At 36.9% G+C, this 8,150-nt stretch overlaps 1 long non-coding RNA gene across 1 annotated transcript; it reads left to right on the top strand.

The window, feature by feature from the left end:
- The first annotated feature begins 115 nt into the window (after window positions 1–115).
- Window positions 116–2,752, top strand: LOC145500513 (uncharacterized). Its single transcript, XR_014051105.1, has 3 exons — window positions 116–164; window positions 1,055–1,137; window positions 2,515–2,752. It is a non-coding gene; the product is annotated as an uncharacterized LOC145500513 (long non-coding RNA).
- The last annotated feature ends 5,398 nt before the right edge of the window (window positions 2,753–8,150 follow it).

Raw genomic sequence — 8,150 nt, 5'->3', positions numbered from 1 at the left:
TCCTTAACGGAGCAAAACAAAAGAGCGACAGTTTTTAATTTACAATTATTTAATATCATAATAATTGAAATGAATTTTTTATTTTTTTGAATTAAACCAACCTTATCTCTTTACAGTGTGACTATTTTCCCTTGCCTTTAAACCTAAAGTTTCCTGTTAACAAGGTAAGTTGAAGACTTTCTAAACTTTTTATTAGATAATTTTTACTGTGCGTATATCCTATGTGCTGGGGAAAACAAGTCCAGTGCTGTAATCGGATAGCTGTGCGAAATCATTATGTATATTACAAAAACAAAGTCAGTTAAACATTTGAAAGCCAAGGGAAGTGTTGTTCACAATCCTGAGTGAATTTAGTCGACAGTTTTAAACTCGATTAACACTTTTTAGCCTTTTAGCTCGTGCAGCGAATTAACTTGACATAATATTCGGCTGTCAGTACTTTTTGACCCAAAACCAAGTCTTCGAAGCAGCAGACCTTTAGCTTTCCGAATACGAGCTCAATTTTATTTGAACGCAGAATAATAATTAATTTCTCGCTTTTCGAAGACTTCAATTTGATGTTGCTTTAAAATGCGCGATGTCCGAACATGGAACAGGAGTTAAATAAGCTGATAACTCGCTTTTTCTCGTTGATAATCAAGAAACATAAATTATTCATTTCTTAAGAACGGGTAGGTAGGAAATGCGAGGTTGTGATCCCGGTTCAAGCACAGATTTTACGTTTTCTAGATATACTTCTTAGGCACTGTTTACGGTGCTTTGTTCGTAAAAATAATTCACTCATCACGTATGTCTTTTAGTCGCTTTTCACGCTTCACACGATAACTTTTACCCCCATCGCGTGTTTGGAATAAACTCTGTCTACCCTCATAAGAATGAAATGCCATTGTAAAGCAGCTGAAAGGAAGTCTTGGGGAAATAAAAAGTTCCGAACTAGTTGCGTTGTTGGGGAAAATAATCTATCGGTGGAGCAGTACTCACCGAGAGCCGCCTAGGGCGCCTAACATCTTGTTTGCTTCTTGTTTACACTGAACATTTGTTATTTTTGCATTAGACCAACATTGTACTTTTCTTCGAAGTGTGACTGGGTTAGTTTACTCAGAGACCACTCACCAGGATGTAAAATTTGATATCAAGGTGAGTTGAAGTCAACAGTTTTTCTTGATAATGTCTACTGTAGATATCATTCTTTGTTTTAAAGAACATTGTTTTGCCGCTGAGATCTATTATGTTTTTATATTCATTACTATTAAAAATTGCTCGTTTAAGGAGTCTCACAATCCTAGAAATTTTCAAAACCTTGTGAAAAATTTTTTTCGACCTTACATTAAAATTATAGTCAATTATTTAGGCGCTTACATACAATAATGGTAATATGTTCCAAACGTTTTTTACGCACCGAGAGGAAATGATTTTTTTAAAATTTATTTTTGAAAGTATGCAATCGAGTTATTGTATAGATTCTGCGCCTGTCTAGAGCTTTTGAGGAATGCACGACAAGACATTTCGACAAAGAAATGTCTGCTGAACGGAGAATCATTCTTTACAAAAAATACATGCACTTGCGCTTCAATAACTGCGTATTCACTTCTACATTTATCATTTTATCTGTTTTTAGATGTTTTATATGCTTTTCTAAAACATATTTAAGTTTAAATTATTGATTTCACACACAAAAAAATAAACAAACAAACAAATGAGAGCATTTGGTTTACAATTGAGGTAAGCGGAAGACTTTTTCAATTGTTTTTGTTGTTGTTGTTGTTGTTTTTGTTTTGTTTTGTTTTGTTTTGTCTTCAGTGGTCCGGTTTAGGCCATATTCGTATTCTCGGTATTGGACTGGAACTAGCTTGCAACTGAGGCTAATGCGGGGAGTCTTTGTAAATGACATTTGTCTCTTTTTAATGATATTCCCCCGCATGAGCCTCCATTTCAAGCTAGTTCCAGTCCAATACCGAGAATACGAATATGGCCTGTTGTTTCGGTTGAAGATGTGAGAAGAACATTGTTTCCCGATAATTTTTTACTTCCAATGCTGATAATCTTTCCTCCAGAAAGCTTCAGAATTAAATGCGAAGTCAATTTGAATGCTTCGATACTAAGTTAAGCGCTATTTAGTTCTTATGCGTGGTTACCTTAGTGTGTTGCGGCAACACTCTTATGTTTGCAACATCAGGCTAAATTTATCTGGAATCACAACAAGACCATTTCAGACTCGATCTTCGTCCCACAGAAAAAATGCCTTTGAAAAGTGAATAAATTTTTCAAAGTTAACCTCGTTTTTTCACAGTGAGGACCTCGCCACGATTAAATGCTATTGACGTTTCGAAAAACATCAGGTTGATTTTCAAGAAATTTCAAGAAAAACTATTTATTCAGAATGTAAAAAGAAAAAGAACTTGTTTGATGAATAATTACAGATTTGCTTCCGATTATATGGTTTTAGCGGAGAAACAAAACTGTGCTATAGACATATGTTGGTTTAAACTATTAAACTCGTCTTTCTCTTTGCAGTAAAGTTACTGTTGCCTTGGAAAGAAATTTCACTGGGGATCGAGAATAAGTGTAAGTCTAGGTTAGGTTAGTGTAGGGTTTCCATCAACGTTTTTTACTGTTGTTAGCGCTATTATCCTCCCAGCTAGAGTATTGTCGTTCTTGTCTTGTTTCTAAACGATATTCATCGGTCCAATATTGTAAGAACATATTTGATCTGAAACTACTCACAAACAAAAGACATCAAAAGTTAACGGAAAGTTTGCTTTTCAAATCACCTTATCGCTGTTTCTGTAAGATAAGCCTATCCTACCGAAGAAGCAAGTATTGAAATAAAGAGAACAGTTTGTAACTTAAGCACATCATGCAACTGTTTAAAAATCCAGTCATAGGGAACTCTGTACTAAGTATTCCTTGATAGGGATAACTCAAGAAAAGTTTTTCCTTTACGACTTTTGGTCATAAGATGTCCAGTAAAAGAATAATTTAGCGCTCATCTTTTAAAAGAAAGACTCGCCTTAGTTGATTTGTTTGTTAACCCTATATAGCCCGTTTACTTCTCGTTCGTGAACCAGAGCACTTTGCCCCTCACCCCACCCCCTCCGCCATATAATTGTAAAGTATTGACTCAATCAATCAGAATTTCATGTATCAATCATGACGTCATATCATCTGTGAGTGATGCCACATTTACAAATATCTGTCATCTGGGATCCGCCAGTTTGTTAATCACACAGGCTTCCTTTTAATATGGTTTATTCTGGGTTAAAAAGCCGCTCAAATTTGCTTTATTTCTTACCCCACTTGAAGCCAGCTATTTGCATTAATTGTAAGCCAGTATTCAATAATTGATAGTTATTTTGGGTCTGTGTATTAGGCCCTCAAGGTGCATGATGTTGATCGTTTATCAAGAAAAACGGATCGAGTTTGAAATCAATTGGCTTTCTTATACGATTTCAAAATAACCTTATATGGCCATTTTAGAATAATAGCAACGGGAGCTTCGAAATGCGCGTGGGATTTTTCGAAATCTGCGATGGCCATACGAAGAAAATACAATTTCCCCCCACCGCCCCACCGCACCGCCCCCCCCCCCCCCCGAGGGAGGTGGTACCAGTACTAATCGCTTGTTTGTAATAATCACGCTGGGGTGTCTGATAGGGCTGCTATCATAAGGCTGCAGCTTACACGAGGATCTCCGTTGTTACCTTTAAAATTTAAAATACAGTTGAGGTCCCAACTGGCAAAACACATATTCCGTCCCTTTATCAAGAGCATTCTCTATGGTTAGCAATAAAGTCAACTTTTCAATGAAATCATTTCGCCTAAGGCCTGTTCTTAACAAGGACGAAAGTTTACAAGATTGAAAAAAGAATATCAATAATATGACTATATCTGTGAAAACTGCCGCTCTCGTTTGGAACGGGATTAACCCTCAGGAGTAAACGGATTAAGGCATGATTTGAAGTGGAAAGTGTTTATATATATCTCCTCACTACTCGGTTTGGCCTCTCAGATTTATCAATCACATTTGAGAGCATTCATATAATTTCAGTTCATATTATTGGAGTTGTTCCACTGAATTAAAGATGCAACGCTGGCTTTATACAGCACCAGTCTTGATTGTAATTTTACTATGGATTCCGCAAGGTAAGTCATTTGTGGACAGTGCTATCAAAGTATTACGCAAGATTGACTAATTATGCAGTTATATATAGGTAAAAACTAAAGATGGGGACTATAGAAATCCTTTGAAATATCCGTGCAAACAAATGCGCACACACGGAGGATTTGCTGCAAGGCTAATGAGATCCAGACTAAATTTGGATTTATATTTGCATAAACTAACGGGAGTGACAAATATAGAACAATTAAATTATTCTAAATCGGCAGCAAGGTTTCAAACATGTAAGGTGACAAGAAATTAAAGTTTCTTTTAAAAGAGCCATAGCTGTTTTAGATTACCTGTTCATAATATTACGGGGGTAAATACTCCGTATGAAAAAGGATGGCGGCATTTTTCCACAATACCTTGTAAGGTTTACACAGCCCGTAAAGTACAAGCAAAGTCATATTTTGGCAGTATTTGTCCCTGTGCTAACGACATTGTGTCTACTAGGTTTGAGCTTTTAGAAATTTTCTGTTCTCTTATATGAGGGTCGTCAAAGGTTTCGTGTGCTAAGAATTATGGGTAAAGGTACTAGTCGCCATATTTTTTTTGTCCTATTGAGAACTGTGCGCACGCTTTCATTGGCTAAAATGGCTTGCAGGAAATTAAGAAATAATTTATTTCGACTCGTTTCATAATTTCCTATTTCGACAGTAAAATACAGTGTTTCAAATTGGATTTTGTTTTACAATTATCTAATACTGAGGCATCTCCCTTTATAGCTGTGTTTTTCCCATGCGAATGTGACGTTAATGGACCTTCTGGCGAGTCCATCAGTTTCGAATTCAAACGGCCTCGGTACTGGCCTTGGTACCGGTACTGCAACCCTTCCACCTGGGTTATCACGGCACCACTGAACCACACCATCAGATTGAAATTTGAGACATTTCAGTTATCTGATTCACAAGTCTTTGGACAGAATTTGATCCAAATCTATGATGGACGAAAAACAACTAACACCTCTTTAGGGGTTTTTACCGGAACAAGGCGACCTTTCACCACACAGTCAAGTGGTCGGTATATGTTAGTGAGGCTAACAAAGCGATATCCGTGGCTGAATCCCCTCAGCAACTTGAAGGGTGTTTACACATTTAACACAACTAAAGGTAAGCCTGTTACCTACGAATTGTTCAGAGCAATTTAAATATGAGGAAGAATACTTGGTTTCCTTTTCTTTTGTAGGAATTCTAGCTTGACATTAAGGAAGAACTTTATTAAAGAGGATGCCTCTAAAGCTAAGAAATGCTGTCCCTAAATACCCAATTACAGAAAAAAACAAAAAAAAACAAAAAAAAACTAAAAATGTTAAGGCGTCAGTTCCTTGTGCATAATGTGCCTGTTTTTCTGGGAATCTTTAACGAACAACGACTTCGAAAAAGAATTAAACATGATATAAAACAAATGAAACAGCGCTGTCCATTAAATTACACTGTGAAGCTCTATAACGTTTTGCCGATTTACAGTGCGATTACTCGAATTGGGCCTTTTGGAACAAAGTTGATCTAATAGAACTTTAATCAAGGAAAAAAAGGGCCAAACCTTTTTCGTAAATGAGCCAGTGAAATTAAAAAGACAAGACCGAAGAAAAGACATATCCGGTCCTCCCCGGGGGAGGTGGTACCAGTACGAAAGGAAACGCCTGGAAATGTAATCTTTTTTTTTATCGGCAAGTTTTAATCCATTAAATTTTTTAAGCATTAGTATTTTCCTCTTTTTTTTTTTTTTTTGTTAAACGGCTTCGGGTAATAAAATCTTCTAGATCACACGTGCGCCTTGAGCTGATCGCAGCTCGGTAAAAAGTTGTCGGCACCTATGAAGTGTTTTGAGGGATTATGATCAGAACAGTTCTTCTCAGTGTCTTCGTAAATAGAATTCAAGTTTCACATTCTCTATCAAAAATAATTATGAAAGATGTCTAGGAAAAAAATGTGTACGTCGAATATCAGAGAGTTCCGCTCGACGTGGTTTTTCGCCTTTTTGCTCGTGCGTGAGGCAGTTCTTGCATTCAGGATCGAAAATAAACAATAACTGAAAAAAATTACTAAGATTGTTAAGAGACCCATAGCTTCCCGCTACCTTCGGATTGGTCCCGCTGCGTTCGGATTGGTCAACTTTGTTCCAAGTGGCCCGGTTTGAGTAGTCGCACTGTAGTGAAACGTTAGATTCTGGGTCCAAAACACATGTGATAGTCAAACAAGTCTGATAACATACTGTCGCTGTCAGTGTACCCAACAATTCTGACTTTACATGGATCTTTGGCAAGAGCTAATAAATAATGCTCGGTACCTTGTCTGTTGCATGACGTATTACCGTTTGGACTACAGTGCAAGCTAAACATCTAGAAATAAATAAAAAGCTACTATTAATGAGAGAGTTTTCACAAAGGCCTTTTATAGTCTAATAGATAAAATTAAGTTTGCTCTCTTTGTGCATTACCGTTGCATATGCAGATAAACCGAAAATATTGATCTCAGTCCCAGTTGTGCGGGCAGCACCACGTCACTTTGTTTGGTGTTCCGCCGAAGGTTACCCACCAATCAACATATCCATCTTTAAGAACTCCACGTTATTGGCTAAAGGAACTGGTTTGGTAATGACTCACTTAAATGAAACTGGAAACTACTCATGTGTGGCCAATAATGAAGCTGGTACAGACACCAAAGACTTACCGGTTACTATTGTGGGTAAGATATATTTTCCTGTAGGGACTACAATGAAATTCTTTGGTTTTTGAAAGCCATCATTATCATTTTGCCTTCGTAAAATAAACAAGATAAGAGCGATTAAGAGCATGCCCAAGAGAGAACCAGACAGGGGCTGCGGTGATACAGCTCAAATCACTGATTTCACTCAAACTTGGCATAACTGTTGGGCTTGGTGAATAAATGATTATGGCGAAAATAGTATAGGCCAAAATATTTTGATCCCTCTAAGTAAGGGGGAACCCCTGCAGGTGAAGATGGCCATTTAACACTTATTTATGCACATTTAATTAGTTTTCTTTGGTTTAGTATTTCTATAACAAGAAAAGCTGGCCTTGTGAAAGTGAAATCAAGTGCATTATGTTTTACAAATATCAGTCTCAAAGCTGATGGTTAAATGCTCGGAGATATTAGCTGCATAAGCTACTCTGAAATCCGGGGGTAAATAAAGTAATGTATGTGATGTATGTATTAAAACTAGGCATTTGATTTATCTCCGTGGCTCCGTCCTAAGTAAGGTTCATATTTCGTAGTGTTCTGCATACAGTTTAGTTGATGACAAAAATTAAAAAACGAGCAACAATAAATTCAGATCATTTTAACGAGGGTAGTGAGCGCCATCCGTAAAGTTCTCAAGAAAGCCATAAAATGTTTGGGAACTTCACTGTTTGAGAATATTCAGAAATTGGGTCATTTCGCAATTGATGAACATTCTCTGAAACTCAAGAGGTATTTTAAGCGTTAACGTAATTCGAAATCATGCAGTAAGGAATATCTAGCTAAGCGTTTTGCCATCGAATATGAGTTAAAATTTGGAAAAAGAGGTTCTTGAGATACTTCCTTCAAATATTTTCAGAGATATATTTTGTGGCAGCGATATAGATATAAATACAACAGTAGAAGATTAAAGTCACGAGTTCAGGTATAAAATACAACAGAAATAGGCAATGACCACTACATTTGTGTCACTTATGACGCGATTTTGTGCTCTCTTTTTGCGCTCTCATTCTTGGTGTAAATCTCCACGTTTTATTTACTGACCTTTCGCTTCTGAGAGTTCATAGCGAAGTATCGTAAGCCTCAATATGCGCTTCTACGCACCACGTCTCTACGTCTCGCCTCAAAGTTCTCTGAACTTACGAGCTTTCTTCGCGAACTTCACGAACGAACTTATATTATGATCTAAAAGAAAACAGCAAAGTTAAACATACTTGTCAAAAATAATTTCCCGGGCACGCGAAATTAGCTATATCTGTCGAATTCTATTGGAGTGATGTGCACTTGAC

Source organism: Orbicella franksi, chromosome 10 (genome assembly GCF_964199315.1).
Source record: "Orbicella franksi chromosome 10, jaOrbFran1.1, whole genome shotgun sequence".
NCBI classification, from domain to species: Eukaryota; Metazoa; Cnidaria; class Anthozoa; order Scleractinia; family Merulinidae; genus Orbicella; species Orbicella franksi.
Note: the sequence above shows the minus strand (reverse complement) of the source record. Positions and strands in the feature narration are given on the sequence as shown.